General features: G+C 41.4%; 1 protein-coding gene across 6 annotated transcripts in view; it reads right to left on the bottom strand.

Moving 5' to 3' along the window:
• Positions 1 to 20,521, bottom strand: part of LOC128645924 (muscleblind-like protein 2) — a 310,829-nt gene that overhangs the window by 264,365 nt on the left and 25,943 nt on the right. Inside the window, exon 1 of one of the 6 annotated variants that reach the window (XM_053699257.1) lies at positions 3,310 to 3,501. The exons of the other annotated variants lie outside the window; for them this stretch is intronic. The gene's annotated coding sequence lies outside the window, so the exon portion shown is untranslated. Of the gene's footprint in view, positions 1 to 3,309; positions 3,502 to 20,521 lie in introns of those variants that run through there. 6 annotated transcript variants of the gene reach the window in all.

Below are 20,521 nucleotides of genomic sequence, written 5' to 3'. Positions count from 1 at the left end.
GTAATTGTTGACAACTCATTTGCGTGACCTGTGCATTTACAAGGGTGTAGATAGCTATGTAGTTTTTTTGTACTGTCCTTAGAGTGTACTTAAAGGGAAATTAAACCCACATTTTTTTCTTTCATGATTCAGCATGCAATTTACAGCAACCTTCTAATATACTCCTATTATCAATTTTTCTTTGTTCTCTTGGTATCTTTACTTGAAAGGGCTGGAATATAAAGTTAGAAACCGGCCCATTTTTGGTTCAGCACCTGGATAGCGCTTGCTGACTGGTGGCTACATTTAGCCACCAATCAGCAAGTGCTGAACCAAAAATGGGTCGTCTCGTAAGCTTACTACATTCCTGCTTTTTCAAATAAAGACAGCAAGAGAATAAATAAATATTGTTAATAAGAGTAAATTAGAAAGTTGCTTAAAATTGCATACTAAATGGGTTTAGTATCCCTTTAATAAGCACAAAGAATAAATTGTATGTTCCTTTTAACATTAAATTGCAAATTCATCAGGGTGTGGGGAAATGTGTGTGTGTATATATATATATATATATATATATATATATATATATATATATATATATATATATATATATATATATATATATATATATATATATACACACACACACATGTATTCTCCTTTTTAGAACTCTAAGGGGCCGATGTATTAAAGTGTGGACGGACAAGATACGATGTAGCACATACGCTGTCAGCATTTATTATTGCACAAGCAGTTCTAGTGAACTGCTTGTGCAATGCCACCCTCTGCAGATTTGCAGCCAAGCTGCTAGCAGGGGGTGTCAATCACCCCGATCGTATAGGATCAGGCGGATTGATGTCCGCAGCCTCAGAGCAGGCGGACAAGTTATGGAGCAGCGGTTTTTAAAGTTATGGAGCAGCGGTCTTTAAAGTTATGGAGCAGCGGTCTTTAAAGTTATGGAGCAGCGGTCTTTAAAGTTATGGAGCAGCGGTCTTTAAAGTTATGGAGCAGCGGTCTTTAAAGTTATGGAGCAGCGGTTTTTAAAGTTATGGAGCAGCGGTTTTTAAAGTTATAGAGCAGTGGTTTTTAAAGTTATGGAGCAGCGGTCTTTAAAGTTATGGAGCAGCGGTTTTTAAAGTTATGGAGCAGTGGTTTTTAAAGTTATGGAGCAGCGGTCTTTAAAGTTATGGAGCAGCGTTTTTTAAAGTTATGGAGCAGTGGTCTTTAAAGTTATGGAGCAGCGGTCTTTAAAGTTATGGAGCAGCGGTCTTTAAAGTTATGGAGCAGCGGTCTTTAAAGTTATGGAGCAGTGGTTTTTAAAGTTATGGAGCAGTGGTTTTTAAAGTTATGGAGCAGCGGTCTTTAAAGTTATGGAGCAGTGGTTTTTAAAGTTATGGAGCAGCGGTCTTTAAAGTTATGGAGCAGCGGTCTTTAAAGTTATGGAGCAGCGGTCTTTAAAGTTATAGAGCAGCGGTCTTTCGAAGCTTGATAATTCGGCCCCTAAAACCATTGTAAATGCTAAAGAATTTTGACATTTAACTATAATTCCCAATTCAAAACAACCAAACCCCGAAAATTCTATTTTTCCACTTCATGTCTCAAACGGTGTATATATTTTTTCTGAGGGGTGGGGCAATAAACACTAGACAAAATTATTGAGAAATGGTTTGCTTATTTTATGGAGACAATTTATGGTAAACGATCACCTAAAAAATGTTTTTTTTTATTTTGAATTTAAATCAAAAAGGTATATTTTTTAAAGGGACATTTAAAAAAGGGACATTGTATAGAACATACAATTTTAAACATCGTTCTAATTTACTTCTATTTACTTCAGGAGCGTGCACGTGTCTGCTGAACTATATGGCAGCAGCTCTGCAACAATGCAACATTAGCAAGAGCATTAGACGACAGCACTATTTCCTGTTATTTAGTACTCCAAATATGTGCATACTACCTAGCTAGATATCTCTTCAACAAAGAATAACATGAGAACAAAGCAAATTTATAATATAAATAAATTGGAATTTTAAAATGGTATTTTCTATCTGAATCATGATAGAAAAAAAATGTTGGTTTCATGTCCCTTTAAACTTATCATAATGCAGAATAACCTTGAGATTTTTTTCAACAAACGTCTGCCATAGTTAAATGCACTTTATTTGTCCTTAGCAACTATTATATTGTGTTACTATGTTCTCGGTTTCTATGGATTATGTATTAACGACACACTCGGGCACGGAAATAAATACATCGAAAATAAAATGAATAAATGTGCACTTGAGCACTGATAACAGAATATAACAAAAAAAGACTGAATGGTAAAGTGATATATTACAGTGCTGCTGCTGTTAAGGCACCTAATCAAACTGAGAATAGCAAGACGGCTACAGCTACCCAGTAGTGGCCTCACTGAGCAGCCGTGCATCACCACATCAACAGCAGCATTTCCTCTCTATCTAAATCCCATGGCCTGAGCGCTGTCTACTGAGCAGACCTCAGAATGAGACATTAAACCAAACTGTCCCAAAGCAACGGCTTTTTAATCTGCCAGGATGGCACAACACAGCCAAAACTGTGCTGGAGCATGGTGCAAATATGATAAAAAGACATAGCTTGCATGTACATTTTATAAAACACAAGAACTGAAATAAATTCATAACGTGAGACTCATATTAAACCATATATGCTATTTTTAAAATATCAAAATGTGATAACATTGTATCAAATAATAGCACAGATATGAACGGTCTAAAAATAGTGAATAACTAATTGTACATAAGATAGATAATATTCATTTATAAATGAACCAATATATAAAGTTTCAGACCATGTTCATTTATGCAAATTCTCATGCCTACAGCAGCGTGATGCACACACATCCTTGCAAAATGTTATTGTTGTACATTTTTTTGCCCACCGTATACATTTTGTATAAGTGCAGGTATGAGGGGCTCTTAATAAGTACACTATACAAACAAGTATAGTGTGTGCATATATGTGTTTGTAGAAAACTAGCACACTTAAAATGTACATTATACAAACATTTCAGAACCATATATATTTGTGTGTGTTGGTGTAGGACACTAGTACTCCAACATCATATAAACATTTTATAATTATATATATATATATATATATATATATATATATATATATATATATATATATATATATATATATGTCTGTGTGTGTATACACATGAAATGTATTTATTTCCTGCAAATAACCAAGTTCTGAGAAACCGTCACATATTTTCATAGATCTATAAAGTGGCGGAAGTATAAAGATAGCTCACACTTGCATTCATGCTGCCAAATGATACTTTACCTCCTCCTCTTCTCACTCTGACAGCTTCTCACAGACCAAAGCTGCATTTTACAAGGCTTTGTACAGTCAGGGCAACAACAGATCCCCTCCCTGCTGCACTTATGTCTTCTTTTATGCACAAAAAAGAAAAGAAAATGTATCTTTATATATCCACACACAGTATTAAAGCCTGAGACGAAAATAAGTGTCAGTCAGGAAATAGTTCAGTCAGAAGTGCCGCCAAAATGTGAGTCCTTTCTAAAAGAAAGGCCCTCCCTTGTACGGGCTGCCAATCAAGCCTAGGTCACGAGGCAGTTTGTACAGACAGAATAGGGTTCCTATTGACACAGCTTATGTCTGCAGCATGCTACTCTCAGCAAGGCTTACAAGAGCAGATCAAATTACAGACGCTTTCTCCATGCAGTCAGATGGATGCCCACAAAATACAACCTTTCCCAGAATACTATTTTATTTTTTTACTTTCATGGTGTGATATGTGCGAGTAGCTTTTGTTTACATTATGTAAACATAAGCAAATTCGCAAAACAGAGAGAACAAAAGGGCAGAAAACTTTTTCATAATTTATTTTAACCTGAGTTTGGAACCATTTAAGAATTTATTACAGGAAAGGTTAAAAATAAAATAGCTGTTACTGACTTAAAATTTTACTTTTATGATTTACTACCATTTTCTAAATACTTTTCAACAGGTTTTCAGTACCATTTTGCCCTTGTGTGAGTATTCCAAGACAATTTAGAATAATTCTTCTGTTGTTCATGTGCAATACATTCTGAAATGGCCATAGACAACATTGTAGGTGTACATATGATTGATTATATGGTCTAGAGCAGTGATTTTCAACCTTTTTTTTGCCGTGGCACACTTTTTTACATTAAAAAATCCTGCAGCACACCACCATCCCAAAATTTTACAAAATCACACATTGTAGCCTAATACAGCATGTATATATATATATATATATATATATATATATATATACACACACACACACACTGTACTGTGCTGTCATGCCATGACTCCTACAAACTATACATGACGTGATGATTGTCTGTGAATGAATGTCAATTTGTCATGGTTGTAAATGATGCCTGATGAGCCCGTCACATACCTCCCAATATTTCAAAATTTGAAAGAGGGACACCCCCGCACTCCAGTCCTCCGGTCATGTTCCTTGTGCTGAGAAGGAACGTGAGTGACGTGACCTGGCTGGAACTGTTCTGGAGGAGGAGCAAAGCTGCGCCAGCATGCATGGGGGATTGAAGTGTTGCATTGTGCTGCGTGTAGAGCTGGCAATAGACATGTGTTGTGGTGGGTGGGGGTTCCTTCCAAGTGTAAACACGGGTCGGGGAGGCGAGCTGCCGATGCGCAGTTACCCTCAGTCATCATCTTACTCAAAATAAAAAAACGGCCCAGAATAAAAAACAAACAAAATTTAAAAAATATGTCACACTGTTGTCAGTCTGCGACGGCACACCTGAGGATCTCTCACGGCACACTGGTTGAAAAACACTGGTCTAGAGTCATTAAACCTATATTCACCACTACAGTAAAGTCCGTCAGTAGAGGGCAGGATAAAAAATGTACCTATTTATATGTAATTTAAAGACATATATGTAAAATACCATCGGCTAACAAGATCTGCAGGAAACACGAGAAAAACAATATCACAATATCTATTTATGGCATTTAGCAGTTGCATTCTTAAAATGTTTCTTTTTATTTCATAATCACATTTTTCATAACTATAATTTACAGTACTTTCATGCTCCTTAAGTCCCCAAAAAATTGTGTTTTGAAAAATCGCTATTTACAATAACTAGAACCTAGTTAAGAGATCTTCTTACAGTAATAAAAATTCAGCAAAGAAAACATTATTTTGTAGAGTGAGGTCTAGAACCTTTGCTGATATTTTAAATCTTGAAACAAGTGGTTTCTCAATTTACAGTGTAAGCCATGTTGAAATCACAATATAGAAGATGATATGTGTTACAGCCACTTGCTTCTTATAGAAAACAATATCCTGCAGTGTTCTTCTTGATTTTATTGGAAAATTTTACCAAATAAGAAAAACAACATTTATGCTTACCTGATAAATTTCTTTCTTTCCGGATATGGAGAGTCCACAACGTCATTCAATTTCTATTGGGAATATCACTCCTGACCAGCAGAGCAAAGCTGTTAAAGGACCAGTCAACACAGTAGATCTGCATAATCAATAATGTAAGATAACAAGACAATGCAACAGCACTTAGTCTGAACTTCAAATGAGTAGTAGATTTTTTTTCTGACAATTTTAAAAGTTATGTCTTTTTCCACTCCCCCTGTACAATGTGACAGCCATCAGCCAATCACAAATGCATACACGTACCATGTGACAGCCATCAGCCATTCACAAATGCATACACACTTATTCTTGCACATGCTCAGTAGGAGCTGGTGGCTCAAAAAGTTTAAATATAAAAAAACTGTGCACATTTTGTTAATGAAAGTAAATTGGAAAGTTGTTAAAAATAGCATGCTCTATCTGAATAATGAAAGTTTCATTTTGATTGAGTGTACCTTTAAGTGTCACTCCCCTACCAATAATCCCCAGTCATTCAACCGAAGGGAAATGGATAAAAGGAATAACACAAAGGTGTAGAGGTGCCTGAGGTTTAGTAAAAAATAACTGTCTTAATAAAGGGTGGTGTCGTGGACTCTCCATATACGGAAAGAAAGAAATTGATCAGGTAAGCATACATTTTGTTTCTTTTCCTAAGATATGGAGAGTCCACAATGTCATTTAATTACTAGTGGGAACCAATACCCAAGCTAAAGGACACGGAATGACTAGGGAGGGAGAACAAGACAGGCAGACCTAAACAGAAGGCCCCACTGCTTGAAGAACTTTTCTCCCGAAGGAAGCCTCAGCCGAGACAAAAGTACTACATTTGTAGAATTTGAAAAAGTATGCAGAGAGGACAAGTTATAGCCTTGCAAATCTGTTCCACAGAAGCTTCATTTTTGAAAACCCAAGAAGAGGAGACAGCCCTAGTGGAATGAGCTGTAATTCTCTCAGGAGGCTGCTGACCAGCAATCTCATAAGAAAAACTAATTATACTTCTCAACCAGAGGGAAAGAGAAGTAGTAGTAGCCTTCTGACCTTCACGCTTTCCTGAAAAACAAGCAAACGGGGAAGAAGACTGGCAAAAATCCTTAGTCGCCTGTAGATAGAATTTTAGATCACGCACAACATCCAAGTTGTGCAACAGACGTTCCATATGAGAAGAAGGATTAGGACAGAGAGAAGGAACAACAATTTCCTGATTAATATTTATATCCGAAACCACTTAGGAAGAAACCCCAATTTAGTACAAAGAAGCGCATTATCAGCATGAAAGATAAGGTAAGGTGCATCACACTGCAAAGCCGAGAGTTCCGAGACTCTCTGAGCAGATAGCAATAAGAAACAAAACCTTCCAAGATAACAGCTTAATATCTGAGGAATGCATTGGCTCAATCAGAGCCTGCTGCAAAACCTTAAGAACAAGGTTAAGACTCCAAGGAGGAGCAACAGGTTTAAACACAGGCCTGATTCTGACAAGGGCCTGACAAAAAGATTGAACATCTGGCACATCCGCCAGACGCTTGTGCAACAAAATAGATAATGCAGAAATCTGATCTTACAGAGAACTGACTGACAATCCTTTCTCCAGACCTTCCTGGAGAAAAGACAAAATTCTAGGAATCCTGACCCTACTCCAAGAGTAGGCCTTGAATTTACACTAATAAAAAGGTATTTACACCATACCTTAAGGTCAATTTTTCGAGTAACAGGCTTATGAGCCTGGATCATGGACTCAATGACCACCTCAGAAAAACCCACGCTTAGACAGAACTAAGCGTTCAATCTCCAAGCAGTCAGCTTTAGAGAAACACGATTTGGATGGAGGAATAGACCCTGAATTAGAAGGTCCTTCCTCAGAGGTAACCTCCAAGGTGGCAGAGATGACATCTTCACTAGGTCTGCATACCAGATCCTGCGAGGCCAAGCAGGAGCTATTAGAATTACTGATGCTCTCTCCTGTTTGATACGCGCAGTGACTCGTGGAAGGAGCACAAATGGAGGAAACAGGTATGCTAGACCGAAATCCCAAGGAACCCGCCAGAGTATCTATCAGGGCAGCCTGCGGATCTTTTGACCTTGAACCGTACCTTGGAAGCTTGGCGTTCTGCTGAGACGCCATCAGATCCAACTCAGGCACCCCCCATTTGAGCGTTAACCAAGATTTTAGCCACAATGCCCTGCGGGATAGGACAGTGAAGCCAGACATCTTGGCTCCCAGTCTATAAACATGCATCTTAGCATCAGAAATAAAGGAGTTGGCTAGTTTGAGAGCCATAATCCTATCTTGGATCTCCTCTAACGGAGTCTCTAATAAAAATGATTCGGATAAGGCTTTGCACCAATAAGATGCCGCACTTATGACTGAGGCAATATAAACTGCAGGTTGCCATTGAAGACCTTGATGAACATACATCTTCTTCAAATAAGCCTCCAGCTTTTTGTCCAAGGGATCCTTAAAGGGACAGTCTAGTCCAAAATAAACTTTCATGATTCAGATAGGACATGTAATTTTAAACAATTTTACAATTTACTTTATCACCAATTTTGCTTTGTTCTCTTGGTATTCTTAGTTGAAAGCTTAACCTAGGAGGTTCATATGCTAATTTCTTAGACCTTGAAGGCCGCCTCTTAAGAATGCATTTTAACAGGTTTTTCACCACTAGAGGGTGTTAGTTCATGAATTTCATATAGATAACACTGTGCTCATGCACGTGAAGTTACCTGGGAGCTATCACTGATTGGCTAAACTGCAAGTCTGTCAAAAGAACTGAAAAAAGGGGCAGTTTGCAGAGGCTCAGATACAAGATAATCACAGAGGTAAAAAATATATAAATATAACAGTGTTGGTTATGCAAAACTGGGGAATGGGTAATAAAGGGATTATCTATATTTTAAAACAATAACAATTCTATTGTAGACTGTCCCTTTAAAGGAGCAGCTATCCTCTATAGGGATCGAAGTTCTTAGCCAGAGTAGAAAACATAATTTATGCTTACCTGATAAATTTATTTCTCTTGTAGTGTGTTCAGTCCACGGGTCATCCATTACTTATGGGATATATTCTCCTTCCCAACAGGAAGTTGCAAGAGGATCACCCAAGCAGAGCTGCTATATAGCTCCTCCCCTCACATGTCATATCCAGTCATTCGACCGAAACAAGACGAGAAAGGAGAAACTATAAGGTGCAGTGGTGACTGGAGTTATAATTTTAAAATTTAGAACCTGCCTGAAAAAGACAGGGCGGGCCGTGGACTGAACACACTACAAGAGAAATAAATTTATCAGGTAAGCATAAATTATGTTTTCTCTTGTTAAGTGTGTTCAGTCCACGGGTCATCCATTACTTATGGGATACCAATACCAAAGCTAAAGTACACAGATGATGGGAGGGACAAGGCAGGAACATTAAACAGAAGGAACCACTGCCTGTAGAACCTTTCTCCCAAAACTAGCCTCCGAAGAAGCGAAAGTGTCAAATTTGTAAAATTTGGAAAAAGTATGAAGTGAAGACCAAGTTGCAGCCTTGCAAATCTGTTCAACAGAGGCCTCATTCTTAAAGGCCCAGGTGGAAGCCACAGCTCTAGTGGAATGAGCTGTAATTCTTTCAGGAGGCTGCTGTCCAGCAGTCTCATAGGCTAAACGTATTATGCTACGAAGCCAAAAAGAGAGAGAGGTAGCCGAAGCCTTTTGACCTCTCCTCTGTCCAGAGTAAACGACAAACAGAGAAGAAGCTTGTCTAAAATATTTAGTTGCCTGTAAGTAGAACTTCAGAGCACGGACCACGTCTAGATTATGCAAAAGACGTTCCTTCTTTGAAGAAGGATTAGGACATAATGATGGAAACAACCTTAGGTAAAAACCCAGGTTTAGTACGCAGAACTACCTTGTCTGAATGAAAGATCAGATAAGGAGAATCACAATGTAAGGCAGATAACTCAGAGACTCTTTGAGCCGAGGAAATAGCCATCAAAAACAAGACTTTACAAGATAAAAGCTTAATATCAATGGAGTGAAGGGGTTCAAACGGAACACCCTGAAGAACTTTAAGAACCAAGTTTAAGCTCCACGGAGGAGCAACAGCTTTAAACACAGGCTTAATTCTAGCCAAAGCCTGACAAAAGGCCTGGACTTCTGGATGTAAAAGAATAGACAGAGCTGAAATCTGTCCCTTTAGCGAACTAGCGGATAAACCCTTTTCTAAACCCTCTTGTAGAAAAGCTAATATCCTAGGAATCCTAACCTTACTCCATGAGTAACTCTTGGATTCGCACCAATATAAATATTTACGCCATATCTTATGGTAAATTTTTCTTGTCACAGGTTTCCGAGCCTGTATTAATGTATCAATAACCGAATCCGAAAACCCACGCTTTGATAGAATCAAGCGTTCAATTTCCAGGCAGTCAGCCTCAGAGAAATTAGGTTTGGATGGTTGAAAGGACCCTGAATTAGAAGGTCCTGCCTCAGAGGAAGAGACCATGGTGGACAGGACGACATGTCCACTAGGTCTGCATACCAGGTCCTGCGTGGCCACGCAGGCGCTATCAGAATTACCGATGCCCTCTCCTGTTTGATCCTGGCAATCAGCCGAGGTAGCAACGGAAATGGTGGAAACACATAAGCTATGTTGAAAACCCAAGGGGCTGCTAATGCATCTACCAGCACCGCTCCCGGGTCCCTGGACCTGGATCCGTAACAAGGAAGCTTCGCGTTCTGGCGAGATGCCATGAGATCCAGATCCAGTTTGCCCCAACGACGAATCAGTTGAGCAAATACCTCCGGGTGCAGTTCCCACTCTCCCAGATGAAAAGTCTGGCGACTTAGGAAATCCGCCTCCCAGTTCTCTACGCCCGGGATGTGAATCGCTGACAGGTGGCAAGAGTGAGACTCTGCCCAGCGAATTATCTTCGAGACTTCCAACATCGCTAGGGAACTCCTGGTTCCCCCTTGATGATTGATGTAAGCCACAGTCGTGATATTGTCCGACTGAAATCTGATGAACCTCAGCTTTGCTAACTGAGGCCAAGCCAGAAGAGCATTGAATATTGCTCTTAATTCTAGAATGTTTATTGGGAGGAGTTTCTCCTCCTGAGTCCACGATCCCTGAGCCTTCAGGGAATTCCAGACTGCTCCCCAGCCTAGAAGGCTGGCATCCGTTGTTACAATCGTCCAATCTGGCCTGCGAAAGGTCATTCCTTTGGACAGATGAACCGGTGACAACCACCAGAGAAGCGAATCTCTGGTCTCCTGGTCCAGATTTAGCAAAGGGGACAAATCTGAGTAATCCCCGTTCCATTGACTGAGCATGCATAGTTGCAGCGGTCTGAGATGCAGGCGCGCAAATGGCACTATGTCCATTGCCGCTACCATTAAGCCGATTACCTCCATGCACTGAGCTACCGATGGGCTTGGAATGGAATGAAGGACACGGCAAGCATTGAGAATCTTTGATAACCTGGACTCCGTCAGGTAAATCTTCATCTCTACAGAATCTATAAGAGTCCCTAGAAAAGGAACCCGTGTGAGTGGTAACAGAGAACTCTTTTCCACGTTCACTTTCCACCCATGCGACCTCAGAAATGCTAGAACTATCTCTGTATGAGACTTTGCATTCTGAAAACTTGACGCTTGTATCAGAATGTCGTCTAGGTACGGAGCCACCGCTATGCCTCGTGGTCTTAGTACCGCCAGAAGTGAGCCCAGAACCTTCGTAAAAATTCTCGGGGCCGTGGCTAACCCGAAGGGAAGAGCCACAAACTGGTAATGCCTGTCTAGAAAGGCAAACCTCAGGTACCGATAATGATCTTTGTGAATCGGTATATGAAGGTAAGCATCCTTTAAGTCCACCGTGGTCATATATTGACCCTCTTGGATCATGGGTAGGATGGTTCGAATGGTTTCCATCTTGAACGATGGTACCCTTAGGAATTTGTTTAAGATCTTTAAGTCCAAGATTGGTCTGAAGGTTCCCTCTTTTTTGGGAACCACAAATAGATTTGAGTAAAATCCTTGTCCCTGTTCCGATCGCGGAACTGAGTGGATCACCCCCATGATTAACCCCTTAAGGACCAGCGACGTACCCTGTATGTCATTGGCCTTTTTTTGGGACTTGATTGTTTTATAGCGCGGTCTTGCCACCAGCGTTGAGACTGCTCTATTCCACAAAGCCTGCTGGAGGGAGGGCATTAATAGCGTGTTCTTACTAGACTTGTGCTATTATGTCCTGAAAAAACCCTTAACAACCAGTGACATACAGGGTACATTGTGGTCATTAAGGGGTTAAGAGGTCTTGTACACATTGTAGAAATGCCTCTCTCTTTACTAGGTTTGTCGATAACCTCGAAAGATGGAACCTCCCTTGTGGAGGAGAGGATTTGAAATCCAGAAGGTATCCCTGAGATATAATCTTTAACGTCCAGGGATCCTGCACATCTCTTGCCCAAGCCTGGGCAAAGAGAGAAAGTCTGCCCCCCACTAAATCCGTCTCTGGATAGGGGGCCCTGACTTCATGCTGTCTTAGGGGCGGGAGTAGGCTTTCTGGCCTGCTTGCCCTTGTTCCATGACTGGTTGCCTTTCCAACCTTGTCTGTAACGAGCAGTAGTTCCTTCCTGTTTTGGAGCGGAGGAAGTCGATGCTGCCCCTGCCTTGAAGTTACGAAAGGCACGAAAATTAGACTGTTTGGCCTTTGGTTTGGCCCTGTCCTGAGGAAGGGCGTGGCCCTTACCTCCCGTAATGTCAGCAATAATTTCCTTCAAGCCGGGCCCGAATAAGGTCTGCCCTTTGAAAGGAATGTTAAGTAGTTTAGACTTGGAAGTTACATCCGCTGACCAGGATTTAAGCCAGAGCGCTCTGCGCGCCTGTATGGCGAATCCGGAATTTTTAGCCGTAAGTTTGGTTAGATGTACTACGGCATCTGAAACAAACGCATTAGCTTGCTTAAGGGTTCTAACTTTGCTAAAGGCCTCATCCAACGGCTCTGTGCGAATCGCCTCTTCCAGAGACTCAAACCAGAATGCCGCTGCAGCCGTGACAGGCGCAATGCATGCAAGAGGCTGCAATATAAAACCCTGTTGGACAAACATTTTCTTAAGATAACCCTCTAATTTTTTATCCATTGGATCTGAGAAAGCACAGCTATCCTCCACCGGGATAGTGGTACGCTTGGCTAACGTAGAAACTGCTCCCTCCACATTAGGGACCGTCTGCCATAAGTCTCGTGTGGTGGCGTCTATAGGGAACATTTTTCTAAATATCGGGGGAGGGGAAAAAGGCACACCGGGTCTATCCCACTCCTTACTGATAATTTCTGTAAGTCTTTTTGGTATAGGAAAAACGTCAGTACACACCGGTACCGCATAGTATCTATCCAACCTACACAATTTCTCTGGAATTGCCACCGTATCGCAATCATTCAGAGCTGCTAATACCTCCCCTAGTAACACACGGAGGTTCTCAAGCTTAAATTTAAAATTTGAAATTTCTGAATCCGGTCTCCCCGAATCAGAACCGTCACCGACAGAATGAAGCTCACCGTCCTCATGTTCTGCAAGTTGTGACGCAGTATCAGACATGGCTCTCGTGTCATCAGCGCGCTCTGTCCTTAACCCAGAGCTATCGCGTTTGCCCCTTAATTCGGGCATATTATATAATACGTCTTTCATAACATTAGCCATATCATGTAAAGTGATTTGTAAGGGCCTAGATGTACTAGGTGTCTCAATCCTACGCATCTCCCGAGCGGGAGACGCAGGTACTGACACGTGAGGAGAGTTAGGCGGCATAACTTCCCCCTCTTTGTCTGGTGATAGCTTCTTTATCGGTACAGATTGACTTTTATTCAAAGCAATATCAATACAATTGGTGCACATCGTTCTATTGGGCTCCACATTGGCTTTTGAACATGATGAACAAACAGTTTCCTCTGAATCAGACATGTTTAAAACAGACTTAGCAATGAAAATAACAAGCTTGGAAATCACTTTCAATAAGTTTTACAAGCAATATAAAAAAACGCTGCAGCGCTTCAAAAATACAGATATAATTCTTAACAAGAAGTGTACTATTAGCAGAGGATTGCACCCATTAGCAAAAGGATGATTAACCCCTCGATACCCAAAACGGATAAAACAGATATCAATTAAGATTTAACGCTTTTAATCACAGTCAGCACACTGTCACAGATCTGCTGTGACGGATTACCTCCCTCACAAATGAAATTTGCAGACCCCTGAGCTCTCTAGAGACGTCCTGGATCAAGGAGGAAGAAGCAGAAAGACTGTGCAATAATTTTAACTGCGCAACAAGGCGCTAAAACAAGGGCCCTCCCACTACAATCACAACAGTGGGAGCCCTGATATAACGGTTTCCATGCAGAAAAATATGTTAGCCATGTGGAAAAAATCATGCCCAAAGCGATTTATCACCAAAGTACCTCACAAAAAAACAAATAACATGCCAGTAAATGTTTTATTAAAAAACAACATTTTTCAATGTCATGCAAAGTTATCACTAAGCCTGCTACCAGTCGCTACCACTGCAGAGAAGGCTTAAGTATTATTTCAGTGTTAACAGTATTTTCTCAGTCAAATTCTAGTCCCTAGAATATAACTCGACTGCGCATACATTTATCAGCCTGATACCAGTTGCTACTACTGCATTTAAGGCTGTACTTACATCATACGGTAACAGCAGTATTTTCTTAGTCAATTCCATTCCCAGAAAATAAAGTACCGCACATACCTCATTTGCGGAGGACCCCGCATGCTATTCCCAGTCTGAAGTTACCCCACTCCTCAGAATGTCGAGAACAGCCAGTGGATCTTAGTTACGCCTGCTAAGATCATAGATAAAAAATGCAGGCAGTTTCTTCTTCCAAATACTGCCTGAGATAGAAAAACAGCACACTCCGGTGCCATTTAAAATAACAAACTTTTGATTGAAGAATAGTTAATAGTTAAGTAAAAACTCCAGCTCCTCTCGCGACCTCCTACTTTGTTGAGGGTTGCAAGAGAATGACTGAATATGACATGTGAGGGGAGGAGCTATATAGCAGCTCTGCTTGGGTGATCCTCTTGCAACTTCCTGTTGGGAAGGAGAATATATCCCATAAGTAATGGATGACCCGTGGACTGAACACACTTAACAAGAGAAAAGGCCAATTCTACTTTAGGCACTGTACGTTCTTAAAGATGGTAGACAGGGAGAAGGAAATCCTTGGCTTCTCCCATTCCTGTTATATAATTTCCGTCACACGGTCTGGAACAGGAAACACTTCCACAGAGGAATGAACATCCTAGTATTTAATCAGTTTACTAGACGTCTTAGGGTTAACAACGACAGACGTATCAGAGTCATCCAAGTAGGCAATACCTCCTTTAACAGTACACAAAGGTGTTCAAGCTTAAATCTGAAGTCTACTTCATCAGTATCAGACAAAGGAATTATACTGTCCGAATCGGAGATTTCACCCTCAGAGGCTACCGATGTATCCTCCTCGTCAGACTTATGATGGAGAGCAATCTGCGTAGCAGAAGGTGGAACAGAAATCTTACTATCTGAATCTTTAATTTTCCACTTGCGTTTTCCCAGCATAGGAAAAACAGATAATGCCGCAGATACTGTTGAAGATACCTGAGCAGCAATTTTTGCAAGCAAATTAACTCCTCCAGGAGGCTGAGAGGAACAGCAGGGCACTGTATGTGACACCACAGAGGCTTGGGACGTATGAGAAGCTGTGGCATTGCCTGAACAGCATCATCCTGACAGACATTAGGCTCAGAAACTAAAAGTTTAAGGTTCTATCTAAACATGAGGTACAAAATTGCATAGGCAACACAATGTGGTACTCTAAACACAGCAGACATTTGTCTTGAGGAACAGACTTCTGTTCCATGACTAAAAAGAATTTCTGACAAAAAAGATAAGGAAAAATAAATATTATTTATATTGCCCTGGTATTGTCACTTTGAGCGGTATTGAACTTCAAATGCACTCCTAACTACGGACCTCTACACCTCAGCATTTAACTGAGGTGCTTCTTAAATGTTTTCGTCCAGATAACTTGCCGGTCTCACACTCTCAATCTAGCAGCCGTCACCGCCCCGATCGGAGCGGAAGAGGGAAGTCACATGACCGGTTAAAATGAAGCTCCGCCACAAAGTAAAGCGCCCGTTTCAAAGCCGGCTGAAAAACACTTCAGTTAAAGTGAACCGTTCTCCCTCTGACAATATACCATTGAGAACGTAATGACAAATAAAAAATAAACCAGTGCCCAATAAACATTTTCTTAGCCAGAATGTCTCACAGAGCTAATAAATAAAATGAACACATGAGCCACCAAAATAGGATTAACTTTTTCCTTCCCATAAAGGAGATTAAACCTAAATCTCTAGTCCACATACATAAAATGTGAGTGCCCACTGCCTGAAAATAATCCTCTACTAAGGATTCTAGTCCCAAATATATAATGCAGAGAGTTTTTCTTGTTTATTCCCTTCAGTGCAAGTCTCCCAGACCCAGAAGACAAAAGCACTTCCCTGCACATCTAGCTGTCCGGCAGGAAGACAGCTTACAAGGTGTGAAAGGACACATACTCCTTACAGAGACCAGGTAGAAAAAGAAAGAACAGAGTAACTAACTCTGGCTTTCTATACAATGGACAGCAAACATGTTAAAAAACCAAGCAAGGACTACCTCGCAACTTTCTAAATGCTTTAAAACTACCACTACTCTACTGAAGAGATTGACGTGGACTACGGCTAGACCCAAAAACTTGCTTGTAGTGAAAAGAAATCCAATTTTTCTTCAGACACCAAACTTCACCTCCTCCATTGACAGAGGCAAAGAGAATGACTGGGGATTATGGGTAGGGGAGTGACACTTAATAGCTTTGCTGTGGTGCTCTTTGCCTCCTCTTGCTGGCCAGGAGTGATATTCGTACTAGTAATTGAATGACATTGTGGACTCTCCATATGTTAGGAAAGAAATTAGGATTTCTTAATCAGTGATTAAATTTTTTTTTTAACAAAATGCTTTTCAAATATTAAGCACATATGCCCAGTATACCCACCATGCTCATATATAAATTGCAATCAGATTATTGCCACTCTATCCAACTGCAACACAAATACATGGACTCCAGTTAACCCCATTAACTTATTTTGGTTTTTGGTGATCTACAGCCATTATCTGTTGTTGACATTGCCAATGTTGTGTAATAGAGATATGATATTGTGGGACTTATTAAAGAAAAAATGGAAATATTGTGATGGGTTTGATTAAAAAATATAATAAAATAATGTCTGATCCCATTTTCTTAATATCGACTGCGGATTTCCGAAAGATTAGTATCAACCCCATTGTTAGAAACACTGCCACAATATAGTACTGAACACACGTGTGGACTTGTGGAGATAACCTTATGAACAGTAGATAAGATTTAAAGGGATAACAGAATTTATACTTACCTGATAAATTACTTTCTCCAACGGTGTGTCCGGTCCACGGCGTCATCCATAACTTGTGGGAATATTCTCTTCCCCAACAGGAAATGGCAAAGAGCACAGCAAAAGCTGTCCATATAGTCCTTCCTAGGCTCCGCCCACCCCAGTCATTCGACCGACGGACAGGAGAAAAAAAGGAGAAACCATAGGGTGCCGTGGTGACTGTAGTTAAAGAAAGAAATTTATCAAACCTGATTAAAAAACCAGGGCGGGCCGTGGACCGGACACACCGTTGGAGAAAGTAATTTATCAGGTAAGCATAAATTCTGTTTTCTCCAACATTGGTGTGTCCGGTCCACGGCGTCATCCATAACTTGTGGGAACCAATACCAAAGCTTTAGGACACGGATGAAGGGAGGGAGCCAATCAGGTTACCTAAACAGAAGGCACCACGGCTTGCAAAACCTTTCTCCCAAAAATAGCATCCGAAGAAGCAAAAGTATCAAATTTGTAGAATTTGGCAAAAGTGTGCAGGGAAGACCAAGTCGCTGCTTTACATATCTGATCAACAGAAGCCTCGTTCTTGAAGGCCCATGTGAAAGCCACAGCCCTAGTAGAGTGAGCTGTGATTCGTTCGGGAGGCTGCCGTCCGGCAGTCTCGTAAGTCAATCGGATGATGCTTTTCAGCCAAAAGGAAAGAGAGGTAGCAGTAGCTTTTTGACCTCTCCTCTTGCCAGAATAAACGACAAACAGAGAAGACGTTTGTCTGAAATCCTTTGTTGCTTCTAAATAGAACTTTAAAGCACGTACTACATCTAAATTATGTAACAAACGTTCCTTCTTTGAAACTGTATTCGGACACAAAGAAGGCATAACTATTTCCTGGTTAATATTCTTGTTGGAAACAACCTTTGGAAGGAAACCAGGTTTAGTACGCAAAACAACCTTATCTGAATGGAACACCAGATAGGGCGGATTACACTGCAAAGCAGATAACTCATAAACTCTTCTAGCAGAAGAAATAGCAACCAAAAACAGAACTTTCCAAGATAACATCTTGATATCTATGGAATGTAGAGGTTCAAACGGAACCCCTTGAAGAACTGAAAGAACTAAATTCAGACTCCAGGGAGGAGTCAAAGGTCTGTAAACAGGCTTGATCCTGACCAAAGCCTGAACAAAAGCTTGAACATCTGGCACAGCTGCCAGTCATTTGTGTAACAAGACAGATAAAGCAGAAATCTGTCCTTTTAGAGAACTCGCTGATAATCCCTTATCCAAACCTTCTTGGAGAAAGGAAAGGATCCTAGGAATTTTAATCTTACTCCATGAGAATCCCTTGGATTCACACCAACAGATATATCTTTTCCATATTTTATGGTAAATTTTTCTAGTTACAGGTTTTCTGGCTTGTACCAGAGTATCTATCACAGAATCCGAAAACCCACGCTTAGATAAAATCAAGCGTTCAATTTCCAAGCCGTCAGCTGGAGAGAAACTAGATTTGGATGTTCGAATGGACCCTGTACTAGAAGATCCTGTCTCAAAGGTAGCTTCCATGGTGGAGCTGATGACATATTCACCAGGTCTGCATACCAAGTCCTGCGTGGCCACGCAGGAGCTATCAAAATCACCGAGGCCCTCTCCTGTTTGATCCTGGCTACCAGCCTGGGAATGAGAGGAAACGGTGGAAACACATAAGCTAGGTTGAAGGTCCAAGGCGCTACTAATGCATCCACTAGAGTCGCCTTGGGATCCCTGGATCTGGACCCGTAGCAAGGAACCTTGAAGTTCTGACGAGACGCCATCAGATCCATGCCTGGAATGCCCCATAATTGGGTCAACTGGGCAAATATCTCCGGGTGGAGTTCCCACTCCCTCGGATGGAATGTCTGACGACTCAGGTAATCCGCCTCCCAGTTTTCCACTCCTGGGATGTGTATCGCAGATAGGTGGCAGGAGTGATCCTCCGCCCATTTTATGATTTTGGTCACATCTTTCATCGCCAGGGAACTCCTTGTTCCCCCCGGATGGTTGATGTAAGCAACAGTCGTCATGTTGTCTGATTGGAATCTTATGAATCTGGCCTTTGCTAGTTGAGGCCAAGCCCTGAGAGTATTGAATATCGCTCTCAGTTCCAGAATGTTTATCGGGAGAAGAGACTCTTCCCGAGACCATAGACCCTGAGCTTTCAGGGAGTCCCAGACCGCGCCCCAGCCCACTAGACTGGCGTCGGTCGTGACGATGACCCACTCTGGTCTGCGGAAGCTCATTCCCTGGGACAGGTGATCCTGGGTTAGCCACCAACGGAGTGAGTCTCTGGTCTTCTGATCTACTTGAATCACTGGAGATAAGTCTGTATAGTCCCCATTCCACTGTTTCAGCATGCACAGTTGTAATGGTCTTAGATGAATTCGCGCAAAAGGAACTATGTCCATTGCTGCAACCATCAACCCTACTACTTCCATGCACTGAGCTATGGAAGGTCGTGGAACAGAGTGAAGAACTTGACGAGCGTTTAGAAGTTTTGACTTTCTGACATCTGTCAGGAAAATCTTCATTTCTAAAGAATCTATTATTGTCCCCAAGAAAGGAACTCTTGTCGACGGAGACAGGGAACTTTTTTCTATGTTCACCTTCCACCCGTGAGATCTGAGAAAGGCCAGAACGATGTCTGTGTGAGCCTTTGCCTTTGAAAGAGACAACGCTTGTATCAGAATGTCGTCCAAGTAAGGTGCCACTGCAATGCCCCTTGGTCTTAGAACCGCTAGAAGGGACCCGAGTACCTTTGTGAAAATCCTTGGAGCAGTGGCTAGCCCAAATGGGAGAGCCACAAACTGGTAATGTTTGTCCAGAAAGGTGAACCTTAGGAACTGATGATGATCTTTGTGGATAGGAATATGTAGATATGCATCCTTTAGATCCACGGTAGTCATAAATTGACCCTCCTGGATTGTAGGTAAAATCGTTCGAATAGTTTCCATTTTGAACGATGGCACTCTGAGAAATTTGTTTAGAATCTTTAAATCCAGAATTGGTCTGAAGGTTCCCTCTTTTTTGGGAACTACAAACAGATTTGAGTAAAACCCCAGTCCTTGTTCCACAGTTGGAACTGGGTGTATCACTCCCATTTTTAACAGGTCTTCTACACAATGTAAGAATGCCTGTCTCTTTATTTGGTTTGAAGATAAGTGAGACATGTGGAACCTTCCCCTTGGGGGTAGTTCCTTGAATTCCAGAAGATAACCCTGAGAAACTATTTCTAGTGCCCAGGGATCCTGAACATCTCTTGCCCAAGCCTGAGCGAAGAGAGAGAGTCTGCCCCCTACTAGATCCCGTCCCGGTTTGGGGGCTACTCCTTCATGCTGTTTTGGTAGCAGCAGCAGGCTTCTTGGCCTGCTTAGCCTTGTTCCAGCCTTGCATCGGTTTCCAAGCTGGTTTGGTTTGCGAAGCATTACCCTCTTGTCTAGAGGCTGCAGAGTTGGAGGCCGGTCCGTTCCTGAAATTGCGAAAGGAACGAAAATTAGACTTATTCTTGGCCTTGAAAGGCCTATCTTGTGGGAGGGCATGGCCCTTACCCCCAGTGATGTCTGAGATAATCTCTTTCAATTCTGGCCCAAAAAGGGTTTTACCCTTGAAAGGGATATTAAGCAATTTTGTCTTG

Source organism: Bombina bombina, chromosome 1 (genome assembly GCF_027579735.1).
Source record: "Bombina bombina isolate aBomBom1 chromosome 1, aBomBom1.pri, whole genome shotgun sequence".
NCBI classification, from domain to species: domain Eukaryota; kingdom Metazoa; phylum Chordata; class Amphibia; order Anura; family Bombinatoridae; genus Bombina; species Bombina bombina.
The sequence above is the reverse complement of the archived record's forward strand: the minus strand, read 5'-3'. Positions and strand labels throughout refer to the sequence as shown.